Source organism: Ranitomeya imitator, unplaced genomic scaffold (genome assembly GCF_032444005.1).
Source record: "Ranitomeya imitator isolate aRanImi1 unplaced genomic scaffold, aRanImi1.pri SCAFFOLD_222, whole genome shotgun sequence".
Classification (NCBI taxonomy): Eukaryota; Metazoa; Chordata; class Amphibia; order Anura; family Dendrobatidae; genus Ranitomeya; species Ranitomeya imitator.
Window position 1 is genome coordinate 229,416 of NW_027193821.1, and position 9,167 is coordinate 238,582.

The following is a 9,167-nucleotide window of genomic DNA, read 5'->3' on the forward strand; positions in this document are numbered from 1 at the left end:
TATTATCTATATATCTCTCTATCGTTCTATCTATTTATTATCTATCTATCAATCGATGTATCTATCTATCGATCAATCTTTCTATCCTTTTTTATTGATCTTTCTATCTATCTATGTATCTCTATCGTTCTATTATCTATCTATCGTTCTTTCTTTATATCATCAACCTATTATCTATCTATTGTTCTTTCTATCTATCTAACGATCGAGCTTTCTATCTATCCTTTCTATATATCTTTCTATCGATCTTTCTATCTATCTTTCTATCGATCTTTCTATCTATCTATCTATCTATCTATCTATCTATCTATCTATCTATCTATCTATTATCTATCTATCTATCTATCTATCTATGTATCTATCTATTATCTATATATCTATCTATTATCTAGCTATCTATCGTTCTATCTATATATCTATTGTTCTATCTATCGATCTTTCTATCTATCTATTATCTATCTATCTCTTTTCAGCTAGCTATCCGATTCTATCTATGGTATACCTTCTAACTTCCTTATTCCTTCTTTCTATTTATTTCTCTATCTCATCTATCTAACATCAGATTACATACAACATACACCCGGCAACATAAACACTGTGACATACACCCATCGATATATGACTTTCAACCTACCACTTTTGACATGCAACATACGACTTTAAACATACTAAGTTCGACATGCAATGTGCGACGACAACATGCAACATACGAAAACATGTGACACGCAACATGCTACTACATGCGATATGCAACAACAGGCGACATGCTATATGAGACTACATGTGAATACATGCGACATGCAACAACATGCACCATGCGACTACATGCGTCATGCAACAACATGGGACTACATGCGACATGCAACAACATATAAGTACATTACACATGCAACAACATGCAACTACATACAACATGCTGCAACATGCGATTACATGCGACATGCAGCAACATGCAAGAAAAAGGCGACTACATGATACATGCGACTACATGCGACATGCAACAACATGCGACGTTCTACAACATGTGACTACATGTCACATGCAACAACATGCGACTACATGTGACATGTAGTCAACATGCGACATGCAACAACATGCAACTACATGCGACATGCAACAACATGCGACTACATGACACATGCAACAACATGTGACTACATGCGACATGCGACTACATGACACATGCAAAAACATGTGACTAAATGCGACTACATGCAACAAAATGCAACATGCGACTACATGAGACATGCAACAACATGCAAGATTCAACAGCATGCGACATGCAACAACATGGGACTACATGTAACATGCGACTACATGCAAGTACATGACACATGCAACATGCAACTACATACAACATGATTCAACATGCGATTGCATGTGACATGCAGCAACATGAAGAAAAATTTGACAACATGCGACATGCGACTACATGCGACATACAATATGCGACTACATGTGACATTCAACATGAAACAACATGTGACTACATGTGACATGCTACGACATGCGGCAACATGCGACTACAGGCAACATTCAACAACCTGCGGCAACATGCGACCACATGCGACATGCAACAACATGTGACATGCAACTACATGCGACATGCGACCACATGCGACATGCGACAACATGCGACTACATGCAACATGCCACAACAGGCAAAATTTTACATGTGACTACATGCGACATGCAACAACATGCTGCGACATGCGGCAACATGAGACATACAACAACATTGGACAACATGTGACATGCGACTACATGCGACATGCAACGACAAGTGACTACATATGACATGCAACAACATGGGACTACATGTGACATGCGACATGCAACAACAAGCGACTACATGCGACGTGCAACAACATGTGACTACATGTCACATGCAACAACATGCAACTACATGAGACATGCAACAACATGCGACTACGTGACACATGCAACAACATGCGACTACATGAGACATGCAAATACATGCTACAAAATACAACATGCGACTGCATGCGACATGCAACAACATGCAAGATTCGACAACATGCGACATGCAATAACATGGGACTACATGTGACATGCGACTACATGCGACATGCAACAACATGCGACTACATACGACATGCAACTACATGCAAGATTCGACTACATGCGACATGCAAATACATGCGACTACATGCAACACGATGCGACATGCAACAACATGCAACAACAGTGTGTCACTGAGGGTCCTATACAGCAGTGACATCACCCGATGTCACTGTTCTATAGGGGAGATCATCGTGGGACACTCGTTAGTTGTTGGACTCCGTCGAAGACAGGTACTATACGGTTTATTAGTTTCCTTTTTTTACAGGTGCAGAACTATGGTAAGTATGGTCAAATGAAGAACATTAAAAAAAATTTTGGGGGGAAAAATGTGTGTGTGTTTTTTTTTTAAACCAATACTATCATTGGATTACTAACGGATAGGCGTCTTATTGACGCCTCTCCGTTATTAACCCGGCTTAATGTCACCTTACGATAGCAAGGTGACATTAACCCCTTATTACCCCATATCCCACCGCTACACGGGAGTGGGAAGAGAGGGGCTAAGTGCCGGAAGTTGCGCATCTTATAGATGCGCCATTTCTGGGGCGGCTGCGTACTGGTATTTGTAGCCGGAGGGGGCCAATATCCATGGACCCTCTCTAGGCTATGAATATCAGCCCGCAGCTGTCTGCGTAGCCTTTCTGGCTAAAAAATATAGGGGGACCCCACGTCATTTTTTTTTTGGTGGGGGTCACCCTATTTTAATAGCCAGTAAAGGCTACGCAGACAGCTGCGGGCTGATATTCATAGCAGGCTATGAATATTGGTCCACGGCTGTCGGCTTTCCCCCTCTGGCGCAGAAAATTCCGCGGAAGCCCACGCCGTTTTTTTTTTTTTTGGGGGAGGGGGGCTCTGTCAAACTTCTAACATCGGGACTTGCTTTCCACCATGGGTTCATGAAGTTTTGATATCTGTTATTGTAATCCTGATACAGTTTGGATAATTGGACGTCAGTGCCATATATCCACTGTGGTACACAATAAGGGTAATATATTAATGGTCATATACATAATCACTGATTAGCTGTCTGTATTTCCTTTGATTGTTTGGTGGTACCTTTTGCACATATACTTTTTTTTTCCCTTTTTTACATTTCTTCTATATAGACATCTGTCATTCTATCTATCTCTGATTCCTTCAATCTATTCATCTATATGCATTTATCTATGCTTCCGTTAATATTTATTATTCCTTATTTTTATCTATGTTCTCTATCTATTTCATTGATACATTTTATTCCTACATACATACATTAATTTACCCAGATTAATTTTACCTCTCCTCTTATATGGTGTGGTGGTGCCAGATTGCCTTTCAAGCATCCTTTTTAAAGAATGTCTGTATTACATTTTATCGATCTTAAATAAATTAGTAACATTTTATAAATTTTTATATTTTTAACAAATTACTGTTCTAATTGACATTTTATTTTTATATTTTTATTATTAGAATGGAAAGCACTGAACAAGAAACCATAATTAATGCTGTAAGTACAATTAATAAAACATTAACACATAAATGGACATTTCGTGCAGGATGGAAACACATGGAGATTGAACAGCGCTGCCAGCTTCAGAGCAGCACTTTTCACACATAGGAATGGGGTGGTGGTGGGGCCTTTATTTTCACACACGGGACCTCGGGGAGAAATAACTTTGCCCACACGGGACCATGGGTCCACTGACTTATCGCACACAGGCCTGGGGGTGCACTTACTTTTCACACACGGGCCTGTGGGTGCACTTATAACACATGGGCCTGGGGGTGCACTTACTTTTCACACACGGGCCTGTGGGTGCACTTTTCACACATGGGCCTGGGGGTGCACTTACTTTTCACACACGGGCCTGTGGGTGCACTTTTCACACACGGGCCTGTGGGTGCACTTACTTTTCACACATGGCCCTGGGGTTGCTATTACTTTTCACACACGGGATCGGGTGTGTACTTCATTTTCACACACGGGGACGGGGGTGCACTTACTTTTCACACACGGGAACAGGTGGGCACTTACTTTTCACAGACACGATGAGGGGTCACTTACAGTTTAGTGTGTAAGAGTATAGGGGTGTCGGTTGTCGGAGTGTGTCAGTGTCATAGTCAATTTCTTTTGATGTTTGTTACTTTGATAAATGATCATGTCCTAAAATGGACGCCATGCATTTGCAAAGCTGCCATCTTTGTAAGGTAAAGTTTGTGGTCATGGAAACGTCAGTATGATTTCCTATGGGCAAAATTTTTTTTAAAATGTGATCTTTGAAAAAAACAAAAAATATTTGATCAACTCCTCAAATACATAGCACACCTAGCCCCACCAAGGGCTTTGAAACGCCCCCTGAACGAGGTCTAAGCGCCGAGTGGTTCGGGCTGCATTAATTGTGGAAAACGCGTAGAAGAATAATAATAAAGTATACGAAATCATATTACAATATGTTCATTGAACCTAGGGTCAAAGCATCATAATAATAAAAAATATATTTAATTATATTAATTTTTTTAAGGGACTGGTAAATAAAATTTAGGATATCTCCTTTTGTTTTTCTCATTACGAATTTTAAAAAACATGTGAATTTTAAGCAGAGCAAATATGACGCAATGTGTACGATTCCATGATGGTGAAGTATCAATACTTGTATTAGTAATACACCATTTTTTGAACACATATTTCACTAAAATAATTGTACATTTTTACATATATTTAGACGGTATTATTGTTGTCAGAAAATTATGTCAACTACCTACTTTTCTGGTCCATGTTAATTATGTTTTAAATTCTAATTGTCACTGTCATTGTAACTACTTTGTCAATATCCTCATGCTATGGTTGCAATATCATATTAAACCTTGATTTTATTGATTGTAGGCAGAAGAAAACATTGTGATAACTGACGGTGATGGTCTAATAATGCAAATATCAAGGGGAGCTGATTCAGAGTTGTTGTTGCAAACAAACTACAACGTTTTGTCATGTATTGTAGAAGATCAATACGAACACATACAGGTATGTGAAATTCTAAATATTTATATTCAACATTCATATATATTCATTTAAAACAAATTACTGTTGGCATAATTTGCGTCTACAATTTTAATAATATTTTTTTTTTTTCATACGGCCAAAAAAAAAAAAAACCTACAAATTTTAACATTTATAACAACACATATACCGTATATACTCGAGTATAAGCCGACCCGAGTATAAGCCGCCCCCCCCTAATTTTGCCAAAAAAAAATGGGAAAACGTATTGACTCGAGTATAAGCCTAGGGTGGAAATGCAGCATTTACCGGTGAATTTCAAAAATAAAAATAGATCATTATTTCCCCATAGCTGTGCCATATAGTGCTCTGAACCGTTCATATTTACCCATAGCTGTGCCCCATACAGTGCTCTACACCGTTCATTTTGTCCCATAGCTGTGCCCCATACAGTGCTCTGCTGGGCACCGTTCATTATTGTCCCATAGCTGTGCCCCATACAGTGCTCTGCTCTGCACCGTTCATTTTGTCCCATAGCTGTGCCCCATACAGTGCTCTGCTCGGCACCGTTCATTATTGTCCCATAGCTGTGCCCCATACAGTGCTCTGCACCGTTCATTGTGCCCCATACAGTGCTCTGCACCGTTCATTTTGTCCCATAGCTGTGCCCCATACAGTGCTCTGCTCGGCACCGTTCATTATTGTCCCATAGCTGTGCCCCATATATGCTCTGCACCGTTCATTGTGCCCCATACAGTGCTCTGCACCGTTCATTGTGCCCCATACAGTGCTCTGCACCGTTCATTGTGCCCCATACAGTGCTCTGCACCGTTCAATTGTGCCCCATACAGTGCTCTGCACCGTTCATTGTGCCCCATACAGTGCTCTGCACCGTTCAATTGTGCCCCATACAGTGCTCTGCACCGTTCATTTTGTCCCATAGCTGTGCCCCTTACAGTGCTCTGCTCGGCACCGTTCATTATTGTCCCATAGCTGTGCCCCATACAGTGCTCTGCACCGTTCATTTTGTCCCATAGCTGTGCCCCATACAGTGCTCTGCTGGGCACCGTTCATTATTGTCCCATAGCTGTGCCCCATACAGTGCTCTGCTCTGCACCGTTCATTATTGTCCCATAGCTGTGCCCCATACAGTGCTCTGCTCTGCACCGTTCATTATTGTCCCATAGCTGTGCCCCATACAGTGCTCTGCTCTGCACCGTTCATTTTGTCCCATAGCTGTGCCCCATATATGCTCGGCACCGTTCATTGTGCCCCATACAGTGCTCTGCACCGTTCATTGTGCCCCATACAGTGCTCTGCACCGTTCATTGTGCCCCATACAGTGCTCTGCACCGTTCATTGTGCCCCATACAGTGCTCTGCATCGTTCATTGTGCCCCATACAGTGCTCTGCACCGTTCAATTGTGCCCCATACAGTGCTCTGCACCGTTCATTTTGTCCCATAGCTGTGCCCCATACAGTGCTCTGCTGGGCACCGTTCATTATTGTCCCATAGCTGTGCCCCATACAGTGCTCTGCTCGGCACCGTTCATTGTGCCCCATACAGTGCTCTGCACCGTTCATTGTGCCCCATACAGTGCTCTGCACCGTTCATTGTGCCCCATACAGTGCTCTGCACCGTTCAATTGTGCCCCATACAGTGCTCTGCATCGTTCATTGTGCCCCATACAGTGCTCTGCACCGTTCAATTGTGCCCCATACAGTGCTCTGCACCGTTCATTGTGCCCCATACAGTGCTCTGCACCGTTCAATTGTGCCCCATACAGTGCTCTGCACCGTTCATTTTGTCCCATAGCTGTGCCCCTTACAGTGCTCTGCTCGGCACCGTTCATTATTGTCCCATAGCTGTGCCCCATACAGTGCTCTGCACCGTTCATTGTGCCCCATACAGTGCTCTGCACCGTTCAATTGTGCCCCATACAGTGCTCTGCACCGTTCAATTGTGCCCCATACAGTGCTCTGCACCGTTCATTTTGTCCCATAGCTGTGCCCCTTACAGTGCTCTGCTCGGCACCGTTCATTATTGTCCCATAGCTGTGCCCCATACAGTGCTCTGCACCGTTCATTTTGTCCCATAGCTGTGCCCCATACAGTGCTCTGCACCGTTCATTTTGTCCCATAGCTGTGCCCCATACAGTGCTCTGCTCAGCACCGTTCATTATTGTCCCATAGCTGTGCCCCATACAGTGCTCTGCTCGGCACCGTTCATTTTGTCCCATAGCTGTGCCCCATACAGTGCTCTGCTTAGCACCGTTCATTATTGTCCCATAGCTGTGCCCCATATATGCTCTGCACCGTTCATTGTGCCCCATACAGTGCTCTGCACCGTTCATTGTGCCCCATACAGTGCTCTGCACCGTTCATTGTGCCCCATACAGTGCTCTGCACCGTTCATTGTGCCCCATACAGTGCTCTGCACCATTCATTGTGCCCCATACAGTGCTCTGCACCGTTCATTGTGCCCCATACAGTTCTCTGCACCGTTCATTGTGCCCCATAAAGTGCTCTGCACCGTTCATTGTGCCCCATACAGTGCTCTGCACCGTTCATTGTGCCCCATACAGTGCTCTGCACCGTTCAATTGTGCCCCATACAGTGCTCTGCACCGTTCATTGTGCCCCATACAGTTCTCTGCACCGTTCATTGTGCCCCATAAAGTGCTCTGCACCGTTCATTGTGCCCCATACAGTGCTCTGCACCGTTCATTGTGCCCCATAAAGTGCTCTGCACCGTTCATTGTGCCCCATACCGTGCTCTGCACCATTCATTGTGCCCCATATATGCTCTGCACCGTTCATTGTGCCACATACAGTGCTCTGCACCGTTCATTGTGCCCCATAAAGTGCTCTGCACCGTTCATTGTGCCCCATACCGTGCTCTGCACCATTCATTGTGCCCCATATATGCTCTGCACCGTTCATTGTGCCACATAGATGCTCCACATAAATCTTTGCCGCTGCTGCTGCTGCTGCAATATAAAAAAACAACAACACATACTCACCTTTCTTTCTTGCAGCTCCCAGCGACCGGTACCGGCGCCTCCATCTTCCCGGCGTCTCTGCTCTGACTGATCAGGCAGAGGGCGCCGCGCACACTATACAAGTCATTGCGCCCTCTGACCTGAACAGTCAGAGCGCAGGCGCCGGGAAGATGGAGGCGCCGGGAAGATGGAGCGACGCCCGGCGGCTGGAACGCGGACAGGTGAATATAAAATACTTACCTAGTCCCGCCGCTCCTGACGCTCCCCCTGCCGTCCCACGGTCTTCTGTGCCGCAGCTTCTTCCTCTATCAGCGGTCACCGGCACCACTGATTAGAGAAATGACTATGTGGCTCCGCCCCTATGGGAGGTGGAGCCGCCTATTCATTTCTCTAATGAGCGGTCCCACGTGACCGCTGAAGAGGGGAAGAACTGCAGCACCGAAGACCGTGGGACGGCAGGGACAACTCCAGGATCGCTGGCGCTAGGTGAGTATGCCTCAGCGCCCTCTCCCCCTCACACGCCGACCCTGCCGCCCACCTTGACTCGAGTATAAGCCGAGAGGGGCACTTTCAGCCTAAAAATTTGGGCAGAAAATCTTGGCTTATACTCGAGTATATACGGTAGTTAGGGTATAATTCATACTGCTTATTCACATTTTACACAATGTGCTTATTTTTCAGGCCTTTAACCCCTTCATGACCCAGCCTATTTTGACCTTAAAGACCTTGCCGTTTTTTGCAATTCTGACCAGTGTCCCTTTATGAGGTAATAACTCAGGAACGCTTCAATGGATCCTAGCGGTTCTGAGATTGTTTTTTCGTGACATATTGGGCTTCATGTTAGTGGTAAATTTAGGTCAATAAATTCTGTGTTTATTTGTGATAAAAACGGAAATTTCGCAATTTTCACATTTTGAATTTTTATTCTGTTAAACCAGAGAGTTATGTGACACAAAATAGTTAATAAATAACATTTCCCACATGTTTACTTTACATCAGCACAATTTTGGAAACAAAATTTTTTTTTTGCTAGGAAGTTATAAGGGTTAAAATTTGACCAGCGATTTCTCATTTTTACAACGAAATTTACAAAACCATTTTTTT

General features: G+C 43.8%; 1 long non-coding RNA gene across 1 annotated transcript; it reads left to right on the forward strand.

The window, feature by feature from the left end:
* Nucleotides 1-3,532: 3,532 nt before the first annotated feature.
* Nucleotides 3,533-8,837, forward strand: LOC138654358 (uncharacterized). The gene is made up of 3 exons (XR_011316232.1): nucleotides 3,533-3,571; nucleotides 4,949-5,086; nucleotides 8,745-8,837. It is a non-coding gene; the product is annotated as an uncharacterized lncRNA (long non-coding RNA).
* Nucleotides 8,838-9,167: the final 330 nt, after the last annotated feature.